Below are 23,976 nucleotides of genomic sequence, written 5' to 3' on the forward strand. Positions count from 1 at the left end.
GCGCGCTGGGCGGGGCGAGCTGGGGACGGCTGGCGGAAGAGGTGGAGTTGGGAGGGTCGGGTAGCGCTCGGGAGGCTTGCGCGCCAAGGGCTGCTTGTCGCCGGGGCCGGTCCCCACAAAGCCCTTGGGGATTGAGGCCCGGCAGGGGGCGGAGCCCACAAGCTCCTTCACGGGTCCGGCATGCAGCTCCGTAAAAAGCGAGGTAGGATGTGGCTGTTTGGTGGGTAGAGTGCCCTTCTGAATTTCTAGAGTGAAAGAAACTTGGAACGAGCTTTTATTGCTCAGCCCGTCCAAATGGAAAGGGAACGTCACTGTTTCTATAGTTACTAGTCCAAGCCATTCAGTCCTCGATAGTATATATCAAATGCCAATGAATTTAATGTTTAAAAAATTCCAAAAAACAAACAGAAACAACCTCATTGGGGGCGCCTGGGTGGCGCAGTCGTTGGGCATCTGCCTTCGGCCCAGGGCGTGATCCTGGCGTTATGGGATCGAGTCCCACATCAGGCTCCTCTGCTGGGAGCCTGCTTCTTCCTCTCCCACTCCCCCTGCTTGTGTTCCCTCTCTCGCTGGCTGTCTCTGTCAAATAAATAAACAAAATCTTAAAAAAAAAAAAAGAAAGAAAGAAAGAAAGAACCTCACTGAAGAGTTCTAACAATTCAGAAAGAGAATAACCAGCATACGTTACGATGTCTAATTGTAGTTCTGCACCTTTAAACAACTTTGGTTGTTGGGTATAAGCTTTATCCTTATTATTGAGGTGAGATTCACAGAACATAAAATGAAACATTTTAAGAGTATAATTCAGTAGCATTTAGTACCTTCATGATGTTGTGCAACCACCAACTCTAATTCCAAAACATTTTTATAACCCGCGTTAAGTATTTACTCTCCATTTTCCTCTCTCTTAGACCTTAGCAGACACCAGTTACTTTCAGAGTCTTTAGATTTACCTAATCTGGATATTTCACAAAAATGGAATATGTGACCTTTTTTGTGTCTGTCTTCTTTCACTTAGCATAATGTTTTCCAGGTCCATCCACCTTGTAGCAAGTATCGGTACTTAATTCCTTTTAATGGCTTATATTCTGTTCCATTGTATGTATATACCATAGTTTTATGCATTGGTCCATTGATGGCCATTTGGGTTATTTACACCTTTGGACTATTGTGTATAGTGCTGCTATGAATAGTTGTGTGGAAGTATTTGAGTCCTGTTTTCAATTGGGGGGAGGGTAATATACCCTAAAAGAAAACCAGAGCTTGACATAGTTCAAGTGGTAAAAACAGATTTTATTCAGGAACTATTGCAAAAGAGGGAAAGAGACCTCAGTATAGAACTGGGCTCAATTCCAAATATACAGCATGAACAAGCAGTCATTTATAGCCAAGGAGCAGACTTGGAGGGCAGTGGATGGAAGTTTCTTAACAGGAAATAATAGGGGTCGGGGCATTCTGGCTAAACTGACTTGTTGGGCTTCTGGCAGAAGGCAGATCAGGGTGATCAGACACCAAGGGTGGGGACCAAGAGTTTGATCAGATACTGAAGGTGATCTGATATCCAGGTGGATCCAGATACACAGTTCTCTGTAAACTGACTTAGGATTCTGGCTACAACTGGTTGATACATGTCCCACAAATTAGACTAAAGCCGTGGAGAGAGCTTGTCAAATACCTAGGAGTGGAATTGCTGGGTCGTATGGTTAATTCTACTCTTAAATATTTGAGAAATTGATAAAACTATTTTCCACAGTAGCTGAGACATTTTACATACTAACAGCAATCAATATGTGGTGGTTGCAGTTTCTCCACATACTCACCAAATTTCTTCTTTTTAAAAAATTATAGTCATCCTAGTAGGTATGAAATAGTATCTTGTGCTTTTCATTTGTGTTTTCCTAAGGCTAGTGATGTTGCACATCTTTTCTTGTCCGTGTTGGCCATTTGTATATCTTTGGAGAACTGTCTATTCAAGTCCTTTGCCTGTTTTTTAATTGGGTTGTCTTTGTTGTTTAAGTTATGAGTTCTTTCTGTATTCTGGATACTAGACCCTGGTCAGATATATGATTTGCAAATATTTTCTTCCATTCTGTAGGTTGTCTTTTCACTTTCTTGCTAATGTCCTTTGATATACAAACTTAAATTTTTGATGAAGCCTGGTTTATTTTTCCTCTTATGGCTTGTGCTTTTGGTGTCGTACTTAAAAACCCATTGCCAAATCCAAATTCATAAGGATTGTCAAAAACCAAACTCTGCACACTGAGTAAAATAAAACAGAAAGATGAGTTTATTGCAATGGTTTTGACCTGTAAACTGGGAAATTTAAGACTAAGAGAGCAATGAGTTTCAAGTTAAGAGGTGTTTATGGGGTAAACATTGAAGTTATTTGGCTTTTCCAGTTGATTGATTGCTTGGTTTTCTTATTCGTCTCAGGGTAGCTGAGTCAGAGAAAAAAGAAAGTCCAAAGATGGCTTGAACAGACTTGGCATTTGGTGGTATCACTGTTCTGGGCTGATTTCTGAGAGGAGCCATAAGTTACTGCAATTTGTCAGGTAAGGCTGAGCTTTGTTTTTCTTTAATGTGCATGCGTTGGCCAATACCATTTTGTCCCCATCGTAAGTGAGTCCATTTTAATTTTGATTCTATAGGATTTACCCCTAGGATTTCTTATAAGAGTTTTATGATTTTAGCTCTTATATTTAAGTCATTGATTCACTTTCAGTTAGTTTTTGTATGTGTTATGTAATAGGGATTTCATTTCATTCTTTTGCATGTAGTCCCAGAACAGTTTGTTGAAGAGACTTCTTACTCCCCATGAATGGTCTTGACCTCCATATCAAAAATCAATTTGCCATTCATGTATGGGCTTGTTTCTGGACTGTTAATTCCACTCCATCGGTCTATATGTCTATCCTGTGTCAGTGTATGTATCCCCTGCTTTTCAAAAGTTTGTGTTAATGCCACTTTGCTTTTACAAAAGACCTATGTTAGTACCTGTTTTCATTAATTGAGAGAAATCTGAAAAGGACTTTTGCTTTTATGATAAGAGATTAAAAGAGAAAAAAAGCGTTCAGCATTTGTTTTGTAGTGAGCCTTTATAGAGGCAGCATGCACCCTGAGCAGCAAGAGTGGCACAACCAAGCTCTTTCCCTGGGAACTACATCTCAGTATCAAGGCACCATAGCTTTGCACTGTGTCTGTGAGCATCTGTGCTTAATCTTGATTTATGTTGTGCATCCATTAGCAAGATGTGCCCTAAAATATCAGAAAAGCCTGAGAGATTGTTTTTTGGGTCTGAGAATATTAAAGAAATTTTCCATGTAAATTAATGTTAATTGCTTCTTCACTCTATGCCACTTCAGTTTATAAAATGTTTCATAGGAACTCTATTTTTGGATAGCAGGAAGAAATCTGTACCATACTGTTTTGATTACTGTAGCTTTGTAGTAAGTTCTAAAATGGGGAAGTATAAGTCCTCCAGTTTTCTTCTTCTTTTCTAGTGTTGTTTTGTCTACCTTGCAACTGTATATGAATTTGAGGAGCAGCTTTTCCATTTTTGCAAAAAGGCCACTAGGAGTTTGCTAGGGATTGTACTGAATCAGTAGATCCCTTTGACAAGTATTGGTGTGTTAAATATTCAGTCTTCCAATTCATGAGCATGATGTCTTTCCATTTATTTAGGTCTTCTTTAATTTTTTTCAGCAATGTTTTGTGGTTTTCGGTGCATAAACTTTTCATCTCCTTAAGTTTATTCCTAGGTATTTCATCTTTTTGAATGCCAGCTTAGTCTGCTTTGGTTGCTATAACAAAATACTGGGTGTCTTAAACAACAGAAATTTCTTTCTTACAGCTCTGGAGACTAGGAATCCAAGATCAAGGCCAATTTGGTTTCTGGTGAGAGTTTTCTCCCTGGCTTGTAGATAGCTGCCTTATCACTTTGTCCTTCCATAATGGGCAGGGAGAGAAAGAAAGGGAGACAGAGTGTACACTGGTGTCTATTCTTATAAGGATACTAATCTATCATAAGGGCGCTACCCTTTTGACCTCATTTAACCTTAAATTACTTTCTTATTGGCATTCTCTCAAAAACAATCACATTGGAGATTAGGGCTTCAACATATGGATTTGGGGGGGACACAATTCAGTCCATAGCAGATGGTATTATAAATAGAATTATTGCTTAATTTTCTTTTTGGGTTATTCATTGTTGGTGTATTTTTAAAAAAACACATTTTTTGAGTGTTGATATTGTATTCTGCAAATTTGCCAAACTTATTTATTTGCTCTAATATTGTGTGTGCGTGTGTACCTGTGTATGTTCTTTCGAGTTTCTATATATAGGATCATAGCATCTGTTAATTGAGGTAGTTTTACTTCTTCCTTACAATTTGGATGCCTTTTATTTCTCTCCCTTGTCTGATTGCTTTGGCTAGGGTCATTCTTTCATTTTAATGAATTGGCTCATGCAATTGTTAAAGCTGGCAAGTGTGAAATTTGTAGGGCAGGGTGATAGGCTGAAAACTCAGGCAGGAGTTGATGTGCAGTCTGGAGACAGAATTTGTTCTTTTCTGAGAAACCTCAGTTTTTGCTGTAAAGGCCTTTTTGTATTATCAGGGTTGATAGAAAAAGGGCTGCCCATATCATCAAGTGTAATCTTCTTTATTTAGAATCAATCAATTGTAGATGAAAAACACATGTACAGAATTCTTTTCACAGTAACACCTGAATTAGTGTTTGATTAAATAGGTGGGTAGCAAAGTTGACACACAAAACCAAACATCACACCGAGGGTGATAGATAGTTTTATTAGTTCAGTTTTTTAAATTAAAAAATTCACATTTCTCATGGCTTCAGTTTGGGTAAAATATACTTCCCCCACCCTCGTGACTTTGTGTTTTGCCATATGACTTGCTTTGGCCGATGGAATATGAGTGGATGTAACATATGTCCACTCGTGGGGAAACTAGATGTGGTCTTGGAGAGAAGGGAAAGGCATGTATATTCTGAATCCTTTGGCTTTGCGTGTATGTGTATGTATTTGTGTGTATGTGTTTCTGCAGGCAAGGATATAGTGTCCAGCTTGAAATGGCTCCTACTGGCAAAAGAAGATATACTTGGAGCAACAAGGACAATTAAAAAGTGTGTGACTGCAATGGATTGAAACTCATTAAATATTTTAAAAATACATGAATTCTTAATATTGCTTAAAAAAAACCTCCCTAGTCACATTGAAGATTGCTAGGACATCAATTCATTATTCTGAAATTAGTAAATAATGGTTAAAAAAACAAAACAATTAACTTGCTTTTCCTGCATAAACTGGGAGTTCAGAGTAACCAAATTGCTGATGAAGAAAAACTTTTTTATGGAAAAAGTCCAATGAATAAATGAGGGAGGAATGATATAATATCACCGTTTTGCAACCCATAATAAAATGTTTTTAAGAAATAATACATCCAGTTCCACATGTAAGGAGCTTGGAAGTTGATATTCCATCCTAACAATAAGTAAAAAGTTGAACAAACTGAAAAATCGGCAACTCTTTTTAGATCTGCAAGAGAAGTGAGGTCATAGGGCACATACTGCCCACCAAATAGAGAGACTGACACGTGAATATAGAATCACAATTTATTGGAGCAGCAACCTCCATGGGAACCAGTGCCAGGGTAGGGAAGTCTGAACTGCAACTGATGAATTGCTGGAGGCTCAGTGTGGGCAATTCTGACACTTAAAAACTCCAGGGGGACTGAGGCAGCCCCCACACTTTTGTAAGTTTATGCCTCCAAGAACTCTGCCAGGTTCTCACAGTAAATACCAGAGAAAAATCTTGTGCTCAGACAGGAGGAGAGGAAAAGGAGCCATCTAAAATAAACCAGAGTACTCTTCTTCTTAGTAAGGCTTGCCTTCAGAGGAAACTAGTTAACCAGAGTCTAACTTGTTAGGGTTTTATCAGAGCCTAGATGACCTGGGGGAAAGCAAATACTTAACTCTAGCCCACTCTAGCCATCCTGTCCTACATATGAGAGGAAGGGGGGGGAAACTGAGAAGCACTTGTGAAGTTCATGGTTCAGAGGAATAGGCTCACCGAAAGACTGAGACCTACATGAGACTGTAGAATGCTTCACCTCCCCTAAATCTCACTACTACATTATGAAAGGCCTGTTTACAACAGTTCCTTTTATGTGTCTAGCTATCAAGAAAAAACTACAAGACATTCCAGAAGACAAAAAACATAGTTTGAGGAGACAAAGCAAGCATCAGAACCAGACATTGCATGGATATTGGAATTATCAGATTGGGACTTTAAAACTATGATTAAATGCTGAGGGCTCTAAGGGATAACGTAGACAGCATGCAAGAGGAGGTGGACAATATAAGCATAGAAATGAAAGTCCTAGCACCAAAAATAAATGTTAGAGATCAAAAAAATATATAAAAGAAATGAACGCCTTTGATGGGCCTATTAGACTGGACATGGCTGTGGAAATAATAACTAATGTTTGCCAAGTAACCATCAGGTGGAAGGTTGAAAGGGAACTTTATAAAAAATGGATCAGGCTGACAACACTTGATCAATCTTAATAGTACTGCAAGTTAGATGATCAAGTATTATGTACCTCGTGATGTGATTCACTTCATACTGTTACTATTTATGAAATATTTTCACAAAACCAGAAATTGAATCTAAATCTAATGAAGCCTCCAGATCTAACTACCAGTTTACTTGAAAAAAGAGGCACAGAGTAACATGTTAAGGAACACCATGATAATAGAATCTACCCAGTACGTAATGTGGTAACCACTGTAGGAAAATGGGATGTAAACTGGCTATGTTAACTGTTATGGGCTGAATCTTGTCCCCCAAAAATTCTATGCTGAAGCTCGAACCCCTAGTACCTCAGAATGTGACTATATTTATAGAGTCTTTAAAGAGGTGATTAAGTTAAATGAAGCTGTTAAGATGGACCCTGATCCAGTATGATGGATACCCTTATAAAAAGAGGTTAGGGCACATAGACACCAGAGATAAGAGCACACCAAATCTAGTATTTTGTTATGGCAGCCCTAGCAAACTAGTACAATAGCAGTAGGTGGAATAATGATTTTTTGGTTATAAGAATAACAAAAATGAACCTTATCTGTTAGAGGTACAAAATGTAGTGTTTACAGGTAAAATTATGAATTTTGGGATCTGGCTAAAAATACTTAAAAAGTACATGGCAGATGAAATAAGAATGGCAAATTTTGGATAATTATTGAAACTGCGTAAGAGGTATTAAAGTGCATTTTATCTCCACTAAATACCTGTTGGATCTGTCCTCTCCTCTCTTACGGTGTCACTTCCATGGCTCTCATCCCGGTTCACTGTACTCTTACCTGGATGGCTGTGGGTCCTTCTTTTTAGGTCCTTGCTTCCTTTCTCATCCTGGGTCTCCCTCTGCTAGCTTTGGTCATGTTGTTGCTAAAGTTGTCTTTTTTTTCTCTTAACTTTTTAAAGAAAGTTGGACAGATAATATACGAACATGAAGCAGTGCAAAAATGTATAACAATAGAAAAGTGAGTCTATCATTGTGGCACAATTTGTGGTAGCACAGATGTAGAAGGAAACAAATTTCCATCAAAAGGTAACCCGAGTAAACCGGGGTAAGGCCACATAATGGAGTAATCTGTGGCCCTAAAAAGGAATGAAGAGTATATCTGTCTATAGCATATATTGTTGTGTGAAGAAAGCGCCACACCTATAATGAGACCTGTTTCCTTTTAGTGGGAAAGTAGAGCACAACCTGGCAGTAATAGTGTTTGTGGCTTCTGGATTAGTCATTGTTTCTAGGTATTTCAGTGGACAGTGGTAGGAAATAAATATAAGTATAAATAAAATAAAACAAATATATTGACATACATCATGAAATTTATGGACATTCCAAGTTAAATACAGTATTTTGGGTTTTTATTTAACCTCTTTATCTTATTTGTGTATAGCCTTTCTCCCACAGTGAAAATGCTGGTCCACAAGTGCACCAGAATAATGACTCATTGCTTTATCCTACATTACATTTGCAATTGTCTCAGAATAACAACATCAAAACTACCATCAACAATATGATCACTGTAACATTTAAAGATTTTTTGTAAGATTTTTTTTTGTTCTTAGAGTCTATACTATAAAAAAATACATATATAAATTCTGTTTTAAAAAATATTTGAAATAATTTCTTTTAGGTTGGTTATGTTTTGCTTTTGTTTTTAGGAATTGATTTTTTTATGATTTACTTTTATAAGAATGTGAAATAAATATATGATTACATATTAAATCTACAAAATTAGGTGAAGCTCAGCAACTCTAGCTTCTATTCCAGTTCCCTCATCCTGTTCCACCTTCCCTATATTGTTAAGCAATATATTTTAGTTTAATATAGTTACTATATGTATGTATGTTACACATGTGTGTAGTTATTATATATTACATATGTATATATGTGTGTATATGTCTTCTGTTAATAAATAAAATAAAGAAGATTAAGCATTTATTCTGTTTTTGTAATTTTCTTACCTTAAGGGATTCAATTTATGAGTAAAAGTTTCTTTCTAAAGAATAAAAGCTAACAGAATTTCTGGGGAGGATGGTGGAATAAGAGGACCCTAAGCTTGCCTTCCACAGATACACCCAGATAACACCCACATCAGTGTAAATAACTCAGAAAATGACCCAAAGACTGGTAGAATAGGCTCTCCACAGCTAAACATAGAGAAGAGACCACATCAAAAATGTTGTGAAGGACGGAGATACAGTTAGGAACAAAACTGACCTGCCATAATGTCCGCAGTGAGGGAGGGACACTACAAGCATGGAGAAGGGAGAAGAGTGGACCCCACCCCAGGCACCCCAGGCACCCCAAGCACAGGGAACTTGTACTGGAAAGATGAATCTTCATAGCATTTGGCTTCAAAAACCAGAGGGGATTAACATCACCAGTTTTTATAATGAGTGAGGTTTAACACCGCTTAAAAAGCATTGACTCAGCTCTGGGAGAGCTGGAGGGCAATAAGAAACCGAGTACTCACTTTAAAAAGACAGCATAACAAAGAACCCCACTATACCCCTCTACCCGTATAGCATAGAAGCAGCAGTTTGAAAGACTCATGAGGTGTAGGGGAGGGAGATTTATTTACTAATCTCAGAACATGTGCTGGAGGGGCAGGGATCATTAGGAGACTTCTCCAAGGATAAGAGAGATGACAGGTACTATTTCCCTCCCCTGCCTCCCAGCTTTCGTACATTTGCAGGAACCAGTGCTAACACTATCCACCTAGCTTGCTAATCACATACCCTGCCCCTGCACTCTCTTGCAGACCTGCCCCCTTCAACCAGCCCTCTGCAGTTTTTGAAAGCTGCTCCAGGTCTCCTCCCACAGCAGACTCACACAAACCTTGCCCACCAAGTGCCCCACCCTCACATTCTCCTATGGACCTTACCCATCCAACACATCCTTGGCAGCAGTCTGTCCAAAGAATGCTACAAGCCTGGCAGTGTGTAAGCCACCCTGACAGGGGCAGCATCCCTCCAAAATGGCTCCTACCCTGGAGAGAGGGGAAGAGAACTGGTTTGAATGTGGTTCAAACCACATTTGAGCAGTTGGCTGGGGGCAGATATCTGGTCTGACTGCAGACCCGACCCAATAATGAAAGGCTCTCAGGGGACAAACAGGGTGAGTGCCCTGCAGTTAGCTGTGACCATAGCTCTGGCAAATGCTTTGACCGACTTGAGCCCAAGGCAGTCCCAGACTGGCCCCTTAACAACACAGGGACCAAACCTTGCCCACACAGGTAAAAGAGCTATTAAAGGTGACTGGACTAAAGGCAAAGGTGGCTTAGCCACAATAGTAGGATGCACACGACATACATAGGGGAAAGACATCCCTGAAGTGCCAGGGACATTGTACTCTAGGGCACTATAGGAGCTCATCTTCATAAAGCACTGTTCAAGAGTAGGAGACAAAGCTGACTTTCTTAACATATAGAAACAGATCTGTTTCTGTATCTATATCTGAGGAATATGTCCAAATAAGAAAAGGACACAGTCACAGCAAGGGAGCTAAATGAAACAGAAGTAATATGACTGGTAGAGAATGTAAAGTAATGGTCATAAAGATATTCACTGGACTTGAGAAAAGAGTGGAAGATGTTAGTAAGATCCTCAACAAAGCGATAGAAAAAAAATCAGAGATGAAGAACTCAATATCTAAAATTAAAAACACACTAGAAGGAATTAGTATTAGAGTAGAGGAAGTGGAAGAATGGATCAGTGACCTGGAGGACAGTAACGAAAAGCAATAAAGCTGAACAGGGGAAAGAAAAGAGAATAATAAAAAATGAGAAGAGATTAAGGGAACTCAACCACACCATCAAGTGTTAACACTATTTGCATTATAGGGATCCGTTTAGGAAAAGAGAAGGAAAAGAGGGAGGAAAATTTCTTTGAAGAAATAGGAGCTGAAAACTTCACTAAACTGGGGAAGGAAATGAATCCAGATCCAGGAGGCGCAGAGAGCCCCCAACAAAATCAACCCAAGGAGGTCCACACTAACACACACAGTAATTAAAATGGCAAAAAGTCATGATAAAGAAAGAATTCTAAAAGCAGCAAGAGAAAAGAAGAAAGTTACATACAAGAGAAACCCCTAAGGGTATCAGTAGATTTTACAGCAGAAACTTTCCAGGCCAGAAGGAATTGGCATGATATATTCAGAATGCTGAGAGGAAAAAATCTGCAGCCAAGAATACTCTATCCAGCAAGGCTATCATTCAGAATAGAAGGAGGGATAAAGAGTTTCCCAGACAAAAGTTAAAAGAATTCATCACCAAGCCAGCCCTATAGGAAATGTTAAAGGGGACTTTTTGAGTGGGAAGGAAACACCATAAGTAAGAATAAGAAAAGTGGGAAGCAAAAAAACAGCAAAATTAAGTATATCTATAAAAATCAGTGAAGGGATTCACAAAAGAATGTAAAATATGACACCATATGCCTAAAACATGGGATGGGGAGAGGAGTAAATATTTAATGCTTTTAGAATGGGTTCAAACTTAATCAACCATGAAATTAATATAGACTGCTCTATGCATAAGATGTTATATATAAACCGAATGGTAATCACAAATAAAAAACTGGTAATAGATATGCAGGGGGGGGGGAGATAGTAGTCAAGTATATCACTAAAGAAAGGCAGCAAATCATGAGATAAGAGAGCAAGAAAGGAAGAGAGAACTACAAAAACAATAAACAAAATGGCAATAAGTATATACCTATTGATAATTACTTTGAGTGTAAATGGACGAAATGTTCGAAACAAAAGACATAGGGTGATGGAGAGGATAAAAAAGCAAGACCCATTTATATGTTGCCTATAAAAGACTCATTTCAGACCTAAAGACACATTCAGATTGAAAATGAAGGTGTGGAAAAACACTTATCATGTAAATGGAAGTGAAAAGAAATACAGGTTAGCAATACTTATATCAGACAAAATAGGCTTTAAAACAATGACTGTAACAAGAGGACACTACATAATCATAAAGGGAACAATCCAATAAGAAGATAATAACAATTGTAAATATTTATGCACCCAACATGGGAGCACCCAAATACATCAAGCAGCTATTAACAAACATAAAGGAAGTGATTGATAGTAACACAATGATGGTAGGGGACTTTAATGCCCCATTACATCAATGGATAGATCATCTAAACAAAATCAACAAGGAAACAGTGGCAATAAATGACACATTGGACCAGACGGATTTAACAGATACATTCAGAACATTCCATCCTAAAACAGCAGACTACACATTCTTTTCAAACACACAGAATAGATCATGTTAGGCCACAAAACAATTCTCAACAAATTCAAAAAGATTGTAGTTATGCTATGCATCTTTTCTGACCACAATGCTTGAAGTTAGAAATCAACCCCAAGAAAAAATCTGGAAAGAATACAAATACATGGAGGTTAAATAACATGCTACTCAACAATGGATGGGTCAATCAAGAAGTAAAAAAAAAAAAAAAATTCATGGAAGCAAGTGAAAATGAAAACACAATGATCCAAAATCTTTGGGATGCAACAAAAGCAATTCTAAGATGGAAGTTTACAGCAATATAGGCCTACCTAAAGAAGAAGGAAAGATCTCAAACAACCTAACTTTATACCTAAAGGAGCTAAAAAAAGAACAACAAACAAATCTCCAAACTAGGAAAGGAAGGAAATAATAAAGATTAGACGCAAAAATGAATGATATAGAAACTAAAAAAACCAAACAAAAAACAACAACAAAAAACACACACCAGGGGCACCTGGGTGGCACAGCGGTTGAGCGTCTGCCTTTGGCTCAGGGCGTGATCCTGGCGTTATGGGATCGAGCCCCACATCAGGCTCTTCTGCTGGGAGCCTGCTTCTTCCTCTCCCACTCCCCCTGCTTGTGTTCCCTCTCTCGCTGGCTGTCTCTATCTCTGTAGAATGAATAAATAAAATCTTTAAAAAAAACCAAAAAACAAAACACAAACCAGTGGAATAGATAAACCAGGAACTACTTCTTTGAAAAGATCAACAAAATTGACAAACCTCTAGCCAGGTTCATTAAAAAATAATAATAAAAAGGGGGGGGGAGAGAACCCAAATAAAATCACAAATGAGAGAGGGAAAAAAAAACCCAATACCACAGAAATACAAACAGTTGTAAGAGAATATTATGAAAAATTATATGCTAACAAATTGGACAACCTTGAACAAATGGATAAATTCCTAGAAACATATAACCTACAAAAACTGAAGCAGGAAGAAATAGAAAGTTTGAACAGACTGATTACAGCAATGAAATAGAATTAATAATCAAAGAACTCCCAACAAACGAAAAGTCCAGGACCAGACAGCTTCACAGGCAAATTCTACCTTACATATAAAGAAGAGTTAATACCTGTTCTTAAACTATTCCAAAAAATAGAACAAGGAAAACTTCCAAATTTATTCTATGAATCCAATATTACCCTGATACCAAAGCCAGATACCACAGAAAAAAACAGAACTATAAGCCAATATCTCTCATGTCCTCAACAAAATCCAGGACAGTTGGGTGGCTCAGTCAGTTGAGTGTCTGACTCTTGATTTTAGCTCGGGTCATGATCTCAGGGTTCTGGGATCGAGCACTGAGTCTGGCTCTGCACTAAGGAGGGAGTCTTCTTCTCTCCCTCCCCCTCTATCTCTTCCCCCTCTCGTGCACGTGCTCTCTCTTTCTCTAAAATAAATAAGTCTTTAAAAAACAAAATGCTCAACAAAATCCTCGCAAACCGAATCCAACAATATTCACCACAATCAAGTGGGATTTATTCTTGGGATGCAAGGGTGGTTCAGTATTCATAGTTCAGTCAACGTGATACATCGCATCAGTAAGAGAAAGGATAAAAACCATATCATCATTTCAAAAGATGCAGAAAAAGCATTTGACAAGATAAAACACTCATGATAAAAAGCCTCAACAAAGTAGGTCTAGAGGGAACATACCTCTAAATAATAAAGGCTGTATATGAAAAACCCACTATAAACATCATACTAAATGGGGAAAAACTGAGAGCTTTTCCTCTGAGGTCAGGAATAAGACAAGGATGTCCATTCTCACTACTTTTATTCAATATAGTATTGGAATTCCTAGCCACAGCAGACAACAAAAAGAAATGAAAGGCATCCAGATCAAGGAAGAGGTAAAACTTGCACTATTTGCAGATGACATAATACTGTATATAGAAAACTGGAAACACTCCACCAAAAAACTGCTAGAACTGATAAATGAAATCAGTAGTGTTGCAGGATACAAAATCAATGTATAAAAATCTTTTGCATTTCTATACACCAATAATGAAGCAGTGGAAAGAGAAACTAACAGTCCCATTTACAAGTGTACAAAAATAATAAGATACCTAGGAATGAACTTAACCAGAGAGATAAGAGACATACTCTGAAAACTATAGCACACTGATGAAAGAAAGTGAAGATGACACAAAGAAATGGAAAGACATTCCATACTCACATGTTTGAAGAACAAATATTGTTAAAATGTCAATACTGCCCAAAGCAATCTATACATTTAATGCAATCCCTATCAAAATACCAATAGTGTTTTTCACAGAACTAGAACAAACAATCCTAAAATTTGTATGGAGCCACAAAAGACCTCAAATAGCCAAAGGAATTTTGAAAAAGATCAAAACTAGAATATCACAATTCTGAACTTTAAAGTTATATTGTGAAGCTGAAGTGATTAAAACAGTATGGTACTGGCATTAAAAAAAAAGACACATGTAGATCAATTGAACAGAATAGAAAACCCAGAAATGAACCCACAACTATATAGTCAATTAATCTTAGACAAAGGGGGAAAGAACATCCAATGGGAAAAAGACAGTCTCTTCAACAAATGATGTTGGGAAACCTGGACAGCTTCATGTAAAAGAATGAAACCGGACCGCTTGTAACACCATACACAAAGATGACCTCAAAATGGATTAAAGTCTGAGACATGAGGCCTGAAACCATAAAAATCCTAGAGAAGGACACAGGCAGTAACATCTTTGACATTGGCCATAGCAACATTTTTTCTAAGTATGTCTTCTAAGACAGGGAAAATAAAAGCAAAAATAAAGTATTGGGACTACATTAAAATGAAAAGCTTCTGCACAGTGACAGAAACAATCAATAAAACTAAAAGGCAACCTATGGATTGGGAGAAGATAGTTGTAAATGACATATCTGATAAAGGTTTAGTATCTAAAATAAATAAAGACCTTACACAACTCAACACCCAAAAAACAAATAATCCAATTAAAAAATGGGCAGAAAAGAACATTTATCCAATGACATCCAGATGGCCAACAGACACATGAAAAGATGCTCAACATCTATGATCACCAGAGAAATACAGATCAAAACTACAATGAAATATTACCTCACACCTGTCAGAATGGCAAAAGTCAAAAACACAAACAACAAATGTTGGCAAGGAAGCAGAGAAAAGGAACTCTTGTGCACTGTTGGTGGAAGTGCAAACTCACATAGTTCCTGCGGAAAACAGTATGGAGATTCCACAAAAAGTTAAAAATAGAACCACCCTATGATCCAATAATCACACTACTGGGTATTTACTCCAAAAATACAATACGAATTCAAAGGGAGACATGCACCCCTATGTTTATTGCAGCATTATTTATAATAGCCAAATTATGAAAGTAGCCCAAGTATCCATTGATAGATGAAGGGATAAAGAAGAGGTGGTACATATACACAATGAAACATCATTCAGCCCTTAAAAGAAATGAAATCGTGTCATTTACAACAACATAGATAGAACTAGAAAGTATAATGCTAAGTAAAGTAAGTCAGTCAGAGAAAGACAAATACCATATGATTTCACTCATATGTGGAATTTAAGAAACAAAACAAAGGAACAAGGGGAAAAAAAGAGAGAGAGAAACCAAGAAACAGATTCTTAACTATAGAGAACAAACTCATGGTTCCCAGAAGGGAGACAGGTGGGAGAATGGGTGATGGAGATTAAAGAGTACACTATCCTGATGGGAAAAAAATTCACACACACAAATAAGAAAATAGAAAATAACGAATATTGGTAAGGATGTGGAGAAATCAGAATCCTTACACGTTGCTGGTGGGCATGTAAAATGTGCAACTACTATGGAAGACAGTATGGTGGTTCCTTAAAAAATTCAACAGAATTACTATGTGATCCAGCAATTCTACTTCTAAGTATATTCCTAAAAGAGTTGAAAACGGAGACTTTAACAGATAATTGCACACTATTGTTCACAGTAGCATTATTCACAATAGACAAAAGGTGGAAACAACTAGGATTTCCATCCAAATATAAATAAACAAAATGTGTTGTTTACATACAGTGGAGTATTTTTTAGCCTTAAAAAGGGATGAAATTCTGATACATGCTAACATAGATAGATGAATCTTGAGCCTTATGCTAAGTGAAATAACCTAAACACAAAAGGACAACTATCATATGATTCCACTTAATGAGGTACCTAGAATAGTTAAATGCATAGAGACAGAAAATAGAACAGTTAACTAGGGTCTGTGAGGCGAGAGGAATGGGTAATTTTTGCTCAGCGGATAGAGATTCGATTTCGTAAGGTGAAAAAGTTTTGGAAATAGAGAATGCTGATGATTAAACGACATTGGTGAATGTACTTAATGCCACTGAATTGTTCATTTAAAACAGGTAAACATGGTAAATTTTATCTTATGTATATTTTACCATAATAACAAAATACTAAAAGCACCTCCAAAACAACTCTCCCATTCTTTGTTTCAGAGGATTTGAGTTCACACTATGTTCTGATTTCTTTTACCTATTTCAATAGCCTTGAATAGTCTTCCTTACCTTTTTAACTTTAGGGCAATTTTTGCCTTGACAGTTTATATTTCTGACATTGCGTTGTACATACCATGTGTTATATTTAGCTACTTGAGCACACGTCTGTTTTTCTGTGATATTTGAAGCCATTTGAGGTTGGGAATTATGTTAGGGCTTCAAAAAATGTTGGAATGCCTGGCTGGCTCAGTCGGGTTAATCATCTGCCTTCGCTTGGGTCATGATACCGGAGTCCTGGGATCAGTCCTGTGTCGGGCTCCTTGCTCAGTGGGAGGGGCTGCTTCTCCCTCTGCCTGCAGCTCCCTTGCTCATGCTCTCTCTCTCTCTCTGACAAATAAATAAATAAAATCTTTCAAAAGTTCGCTGGGTGGGTTAGTTGGTTAAGCATCCTGGATGGCTCAGTTGGTTAAGCGTCTGCGTTAGGCTTAGTTCATAATTCCTGAGTTGAGGGATCGATCCCCAGGTAGGGCTCCTTGTGGCAGAGAGTCTGCTTCTCCCTCTGCTTCTTCTCCCACTCATGCTTCTCTCAATTACTTTCTTTCTCAAATAAATACATAAAAAGTTTAAAAAATTGTTTGCTGAAAAGAATTAAAATTGTTTCTATTATACACGGAGAGTTTTCTTGTATATAAGTGACATCTTGTGGTACCAAGTGGAATAGTCAGTACTATATTGGTATTTTCTTTGAACAGATTGTTCTCCTTTTAAAAATACAGATTCTATATATTTTCTTTAAAGTTTACCTGAAATAAGCATGATTGCAATCAGAGGATAATAGAAGAGGATAATAGACGAATGGCATTGCTAAAGGATGCTTTTGTATACATGGGTGGGGCCTACCTGGGACAATTCCTAAACACCTAGATCACCACAAACCCTTGCAGGTCTGGAAACTCACTACACTTTTAAGAGATTCCCTAAATCAAAATGACTAATTTTTAAATAATAGACCTAAAGATGATAGTTGAAACCAAAGAAAAGGAGAAGCATGCACGTTGGCTATTGTAAGCCAAGAGGATTTGCAAAGAACCCTGAGAAATGTCAGTTGTATTGTTAATTTTCTTGAGGGAAGATTTTGGGCTTGAAAAAAATGTTTACAGTTGTCAATGTTTAATGAATTTTCAATTTATTAAAATTGTAAACTTGTACATTTAGATCTTTTAAGCCTTTAAGTTCAATGTACTAATTTTATTATCAGGTTAATAAATTTTGTGTCAATTAAAAACAGTCTCTTTTTCAAACTCATCAAGGGATTTTTAAGTGCTCTGAAGTGAGAACCGTAAGTAGGATTTCTAAATTGCAATGAATTAATCTCTAATTCTTGAATTATTGTCTCAGCAAGGCCCTCAAGAGGAAGTTTTATCGATTTGGCATGAGATTCCGTAGCATGTGCGGTTCTCACTAGCACAGTCTAAACTCAAGTTTCCTTTAGCCATCACTGGTTTCAGAAGAATATGTTTTACTTGATAAAGAAAGAGAGCAAAGAAACAGAAAATAAAGCAGGAATGAAAAACAGAGTAACACACCAGTCCCCAGTGCAGAATTTGACTTATTGTCTGTGCCTGTTTGATTTTTTCCCCAGGCAAACTTACTGAATCAGTATTGGTGAAACTGAGCCACTACTCTGGAGTCATCCCAGGGGCTTATTCTGATTTACATTTGCATCTCTACTGTCTACTGAAATCTGAGTGCTTAATGTTCATTCATTTACTTAGCAACTATTTGTTGAGAGCCTATAATATACCAAGCATGGTTCTAACTTCTGGGGATGTTAGCAGTGACCAAACAGACAAAAATTCATGCTTTCATAGAGATACATTCTAGTGGGAGAGACAGACATTAAGCAAATAAACAAGAACACATAGTATGTTAGATGTGTCAGTGTCCTCAGGCAAAGACCAGCAGGAACACATTTGTAGTTGAACAGCTTGGGCTTGTTGTTGCATTGAGGGAGAACTGTCACCATGGGGAACTGTGGGGAGGCCCAGTAATAGAGTTAGAAAGAACTTGTTATAGAATTTAGGTTGGGTAGTTTTGGAAAGGGTCTAAGGAAGTGGAGATTTGCTGTGGATTGGATGTTATCAGAACGCAGGGACAAAAATAGCTAGACTCATCAAGGAAAAAGGATGCTATCTTCCCCTCCCCCCAATGTTCATTGCAGCTTTATTTACAATAGCCAAGACATGGAAACAAACCTAAATATCCATCAGTGGATGAAAGAAAATGTGGTATAGATTCACAATAGAATATTATTTCACCACCAAAAAAGAAGGAAATCGTGCTGTTCGTGACAACATGGTTAGAACTTGAGGGCATTACACTATGTGAAATAAATTCTATTAGAGAAAGACAAATACTGTATGACCTCACTTATATATGGAATTAAAAAAACAACAACTGAACCCATAGAAACAGAACAGATTGGTGCTTGCCGGAGGGGGTGTAGTGGGTGAGGGAAATGGGTGATGGTAGTCAAACGTGGTCAAAAGGTATAAATTTCACATTATAAGTTCTGGGGATGTAATATACAGCATGGTGACTATGGTTAATACACAGTACTTGAAAGTTGCTAAGAGTAGGGGCGCCTGGGTGGCACAGCGGTTAAGCGTCTGCCTTCGGCTCAGGGCGTGATCCCGGCGTTACAGGATCGAGCCCCACATCAGGCTCTTCTGCTATGAGCCTGTTTCTTCCTCTCCCACTCCCCCTGCTTGTGTTCCCTCTCTCACTGGCTGTCTCTATCTCTGTTGAATAAATAAATAAAATCTTTTTTTTAAAAAAAAAGAAAGTTTGTAAGAGTAAGTCTTAAAAGGTCTCATCTCAAGAAAAATTGTAGCTATGTGAGGTGATGAATATTAACTAGACTTATTGTGATCATTTCACAACACATATACATATCAAATTTATTATGTTGTATACCTTAAGCTAATACAATGTTATATATGACATATATGTGTATATATATGTGCGCGTGTGTGTATACATATGTATATATACATGTATGTATACACACACGCGCACATATATGTCAGTTATATCTCAGTAAAACTAGGGGAGAAAACCATGGTAAAAACTGAACTTCAAATTCCCCACCAAGTCCTCTCCTGTCATCTTTCCCTTTCTCAGATGGCATCTCCATATTTCCACTAGATCAGGCAGAAGAATGTGGCCATCTTTGACTCCTCTCTTTTTCTCACACTCACATTTAGTCATCACATTTGCTCACATTTAGTAAATCGTGTCAGCTCTGCTTATGAAATATAACAGAATATGACCACTTCTCACTGTGCTGTCCAAGTCACCATTTATTATCCTATATAATGGCAACAGCTTCCTAACTGGTTGCTTTGTGTTCACCATTGCCTGTCAACAGTGTGCTTTCGATGCAGAATGGCCTTTTAAGTATCTAAATCTGATTATATTACTCCTCTGCTAAAAATACCATTTCACATGGGCAATGTCATTAAAAATCCTACAAAACCCTATGTTATCCCACACCCCCATGACATTTTTGAACTCACATTCTCAAACACATTTCTGCCTTAGGGACTTTGCATCTATAGTTTACTTATAATTCTCTGATATTTCAAAAATTCTAATTGTCAATACTTCACTATATATCTAAGAGACCATTTAAAAAGTAAACACAGTATCAGTATCACACCTTAAAATTAAACTATAGTTCTATAGTGTCATCTGATATGCAGAGCTTCCATTTCCCTTGTCGTCACAATTTTAAAGGAAATTTGTTCAGATTAGGATCCAAACAAAGTTCACACATTGCATTTGTTTAATATGTCTCTTTTTTGTATATTTATGCTGACATATATATTTCTAATTTGCGTATGGCTTACAATGTTACTGTTACATTAGTTTCAGATGTATAGCATAGTGATTCTACTTGTCTATTCCTTATGCTATGCTCACATGCTTATGACAGATGCTTACCATCTGTCACCATACAATGCTATTACAATGTCATTGACTATATTCCCTAGGCTGTACCTTTTATTCTCTTGATTTACTCATTCCATAACTGGAAGCCTGTATCTCCCACTCCCCTTCACCCATTTTGCCCATCCCTCCACCCCTCTTCCCTCTGGCAACCATCAGAGTGTTCTCTGAATTTATAGTTCTGATTCGGCTTTTTGTTATTCATTTGTTTTGTTTTTAAGATACTACATAGTATGCCTCTTAATACACTTTTAATCTGTAAGAGTTTTCTCTCCCACCACTTTTTTTCTTTTTCTTTTTTCTTTTTTCTTTTTTTTTCTTTTCCTTTCCTTTCCTTTCCTTTCCTTTCCTTTCCTTTCTGGAATGGATCTTAGGTGGGGTAGAATTTCCCACATTCTAGATTGGTGTTGTTTACCTTGTTTATCTAACTTTTTATTTTTGCTAACCTGGTTGTTATATTAGACCTAGAGGCTAGATCAGATTCAAATCTGATTTCTTTTTCTTTTTACAAATATTTTACAGGTGGAACTATACATTGCCTATTGCACTACATTAGGGAAGTTATAATACCTGTCTCTTTTTTGATGTTAAGATTGTTCGGTATATTCAACTATTGAATTAATTCAATTTAACCACTAGAGGTCAGGACTTTATTTTAAAAATAAGTACTGTACTGGACTTCATGAAGGATCTAGACTTAAGTTTTGTAAAAGAGTAGAAAAATCTTTGTTAATGAGTTGTCATTATTAGGAATTTCTGGGTAAACTTCTTTTGTCTCTTAAACATAAAATGTTGGTTGTCTGAAAAGGTTAAGTATAGTTTTACAATGTAATTTTTCTACATTTAATAGAAAATTATAAAAATTATGTTTCCCAGATTTAAACACTTCTGTACCCTAGAAGTTTAAGTCAGTTTATATGCTGCTTTAACTATATGCAATACTCTGGTTAAAATGGTAAAACAGGAAATATAGGACAGTAGGAAAAATACGGGTGAAACCAAGCATGGAAAAAGAGAATGAGCAATAAAGGAAAGGAGGAAATTAGGCTTGTCCATGGCTGTCGTGGGAATCTGTAGCTGTGCATTCTCTGGGATTGTCCTCAGGCCTGTCTCCTAGTACTATCTCCAGAACTTTCTTTGAAATGTGCCTTGCTATTGACTGGGTAGCCTTGTGGGTACAAAGAAGTTTTTCAAATTAAGCATAGCAAGAATTTTTATTAGAGTTGCTGATAGAGATAGATATTTGTTATTTGTGTTCTTCACAAGTGGGAGAAATTGAACTCAAGTAATGCAACTATTATGGTAAATTACTGTCCAAAAACCCAATGTCAAGACAATAACAGTATGATAATAGCAATAATTTATACTTTTTGAGAATCACATCTTTACTTCCATTATTATTTTACAGGGGTGGAAAAACATGGACTAAACGCAGATAATCTAGGGTTTAGATTCTGGCACTATTTTATTATGGCATCTTGTAACATAACCACTCTGAGTGTCTATTTACCTGTATATAAAGCGGGACCAATAAGACCTAGGACTATAGTTAATAATACTGTATTGTATATTTGAAAGTTACTAAGAGAATAAATCTTACAAGTTCTAATTTTAAGAAAACCTATATGTGAGGTGATGGACACATTAACTAGCCTTTTATTATTATCTATACCTGGGCTGAACTATTTGAGTCTAGTTAAAATGGCCTTAGGAATTTCTTAAATACTTAGCTAATGTATTTTTCACTTATTTAAAAAGAAACATTTTAAAATTCTGTACTATTACCCATTTCTAGTAAGTTCTCAGAAATTAATTTTAGGAGTACATCTCTTCATTTCAGCTGATATCAAAATTAAACCTTTTGGTTTAATTTTAGCTACTTAGAAGAATATTCTGAACTATTTGATTTTTTATCCAGATGTAGAAGAATGTACTTGGAACGTTTAATTGTTTTTGTTGTTGCATAGGTAAGGAATTGGTGAGGTAGAGAAGAAAATGAAATGATACCTTTTTAAAAACCAGATAATTTACTAAAATGAGAGCAACAATAAATTTTTAAGATATTCCAATGTTTTATAAGTACAAATAAAGTCAGTTACAGAGTTTATATATTAGTTGGATAATTAGTTTTATTCCAGCCATATATTTATTCATTAGTTGAATGAAAGAGAAACCGTATTAGATTTAAAGAAGCATGGCCTTTGCAGTCATGAAATTATACTGAGTCAAATTAAAATCTCTGCTTATAAAGATTAAAGGAGGTTTATTGTCTGTCTTTCCATACATCCATCCATATTGAATTGATGAGATTCAAACAAAACATGGTAAGCTTTTGGTCTAGTGAAGAAGCAGATAATAAATCAGAGTTCACAGTTCAATATAATTATAATGTTTGCAGATACTACGTCACTACAGTTGAGGAGATCTAAAGCAGGTAGGGGTAGGGAGGATAAGTCCTTTCTCTGAGTGCATGAAAGCCAGAAACGTGCCTAAGAAAACTGGGGACTGATGGGTCATGCATTAAAAAAAAAGAATATGTGGTGTCTATTAAGAAGAAGGTTCTGGGAGTTTGGTTTCTAAACAATAAGATTATCTTAAAATTTAAAGGAATTGAGCATGTTTGTGTTCTGCCAATGGCAAGAGAGAGATTCCATACCCGGAAAGAGAAAATCTTTGTTATCATTTAATAAGGTTCCCGAGTATGTTGAAGAGGAGGGATTACAACGAGTAAACTAAAGTGGGAAATAAAAGCCTGTGAGAGGTACTTGGAGTGATTGATGGATAAACACTCTGGTATGTTTATATTTGGATTGAGTAATATTTTAAGCACCTGGATTTTAGTTGATCCTGTTTCCCAAAGCAGTAATGTTCTCTATATTTGTATAGCTGCCCAAAGAAGGCAAACAAAGATAGACTGCCAGCACTGAGGCTAAATCAGGTGTTCTTTTGTATCAGAGTTACAGAGTTAAAGTTGTCTGTATTGGGATTTAAGCAACACATCTTTCCCCTTTAATTTTCCCTCACAGAAAATGTTAACATGAATGTGGAGAACTTAACCTGGAAAATACAAAATACTGCATGTTGAATATTGTAAGAAAAGGGGCATTCACGTGGTGAGTAAAAAGAACTTTGTAAAAGTAAAAGCTATTGAATGCTGTTAATAGGTTACAAAAGGTTGTAGAATTTTCTTGTTTTTTTTTTTTTTTTAAGATTTTATTTATTTATGTATTTGACAGAGATAGAGACAGCCAGCGAGAGAGGGAACACAAGCAGGGGGAGTGGGAGAGGAAGAAGCAGGCTCATAGCAGAGGAGCTTGATGTGGGGCTCGATCCCAGAACACCAGGATCACGCCCTGAGCCGAAGGCAGACGCTTAACCGCTGTGCCACCCAGGCGCCCCAGAATTTTCTTGTTTTAAGAGCCTTAAACTTATAGATCCATTTAGATAATGTTTTAGAACAACCTCTGGCTTTGTGTACATGGTCGTACTTTCTATGGACTAACTCAGTCACTACTTTCCCTTAGAATCCTTTCTCCTTAGTCATCCACACAGATTTAACTATTTCTTCCTTAGTATCCTTAT

General features: G+C 36.9%; 1 long non-coding RNA gene across 1 annotated transcript; it reads left to right on the forward strand.

Moving 5' to 3' along the window:
- Positions 1–65: 65 nt before the first annotated feature.
- LOC121100705 lies at positions 66–23,604 on the forward strand. Its single transcript, XR_005832467.1, has 3 exons — positions 66–202; positions 2,434–2,552; positions 23,421–23,604. It is a non-coding gene; the product is annotated as an uncharacterized LOC121100705 (long non-coding RNA).
- The last annotated feature ends 372 nt before the right edge of the window (positions 23,605–23,976 follow it).

This window comes from Ursus maritimus, unplaced genomic scaffold, assembly GCF_017311325.1.
Source record: "Ursus maritimus isolate PB19 unplaced genomic scaffold, ASM1731132v1 scaffold_10, whole genome shotgun sequence".
Lineage (NCBI taxonomy): Eukaryota > Metazoa > Chordata > Mammalia > Carnivora > Ursidae > Ursus > Ursus maritimus.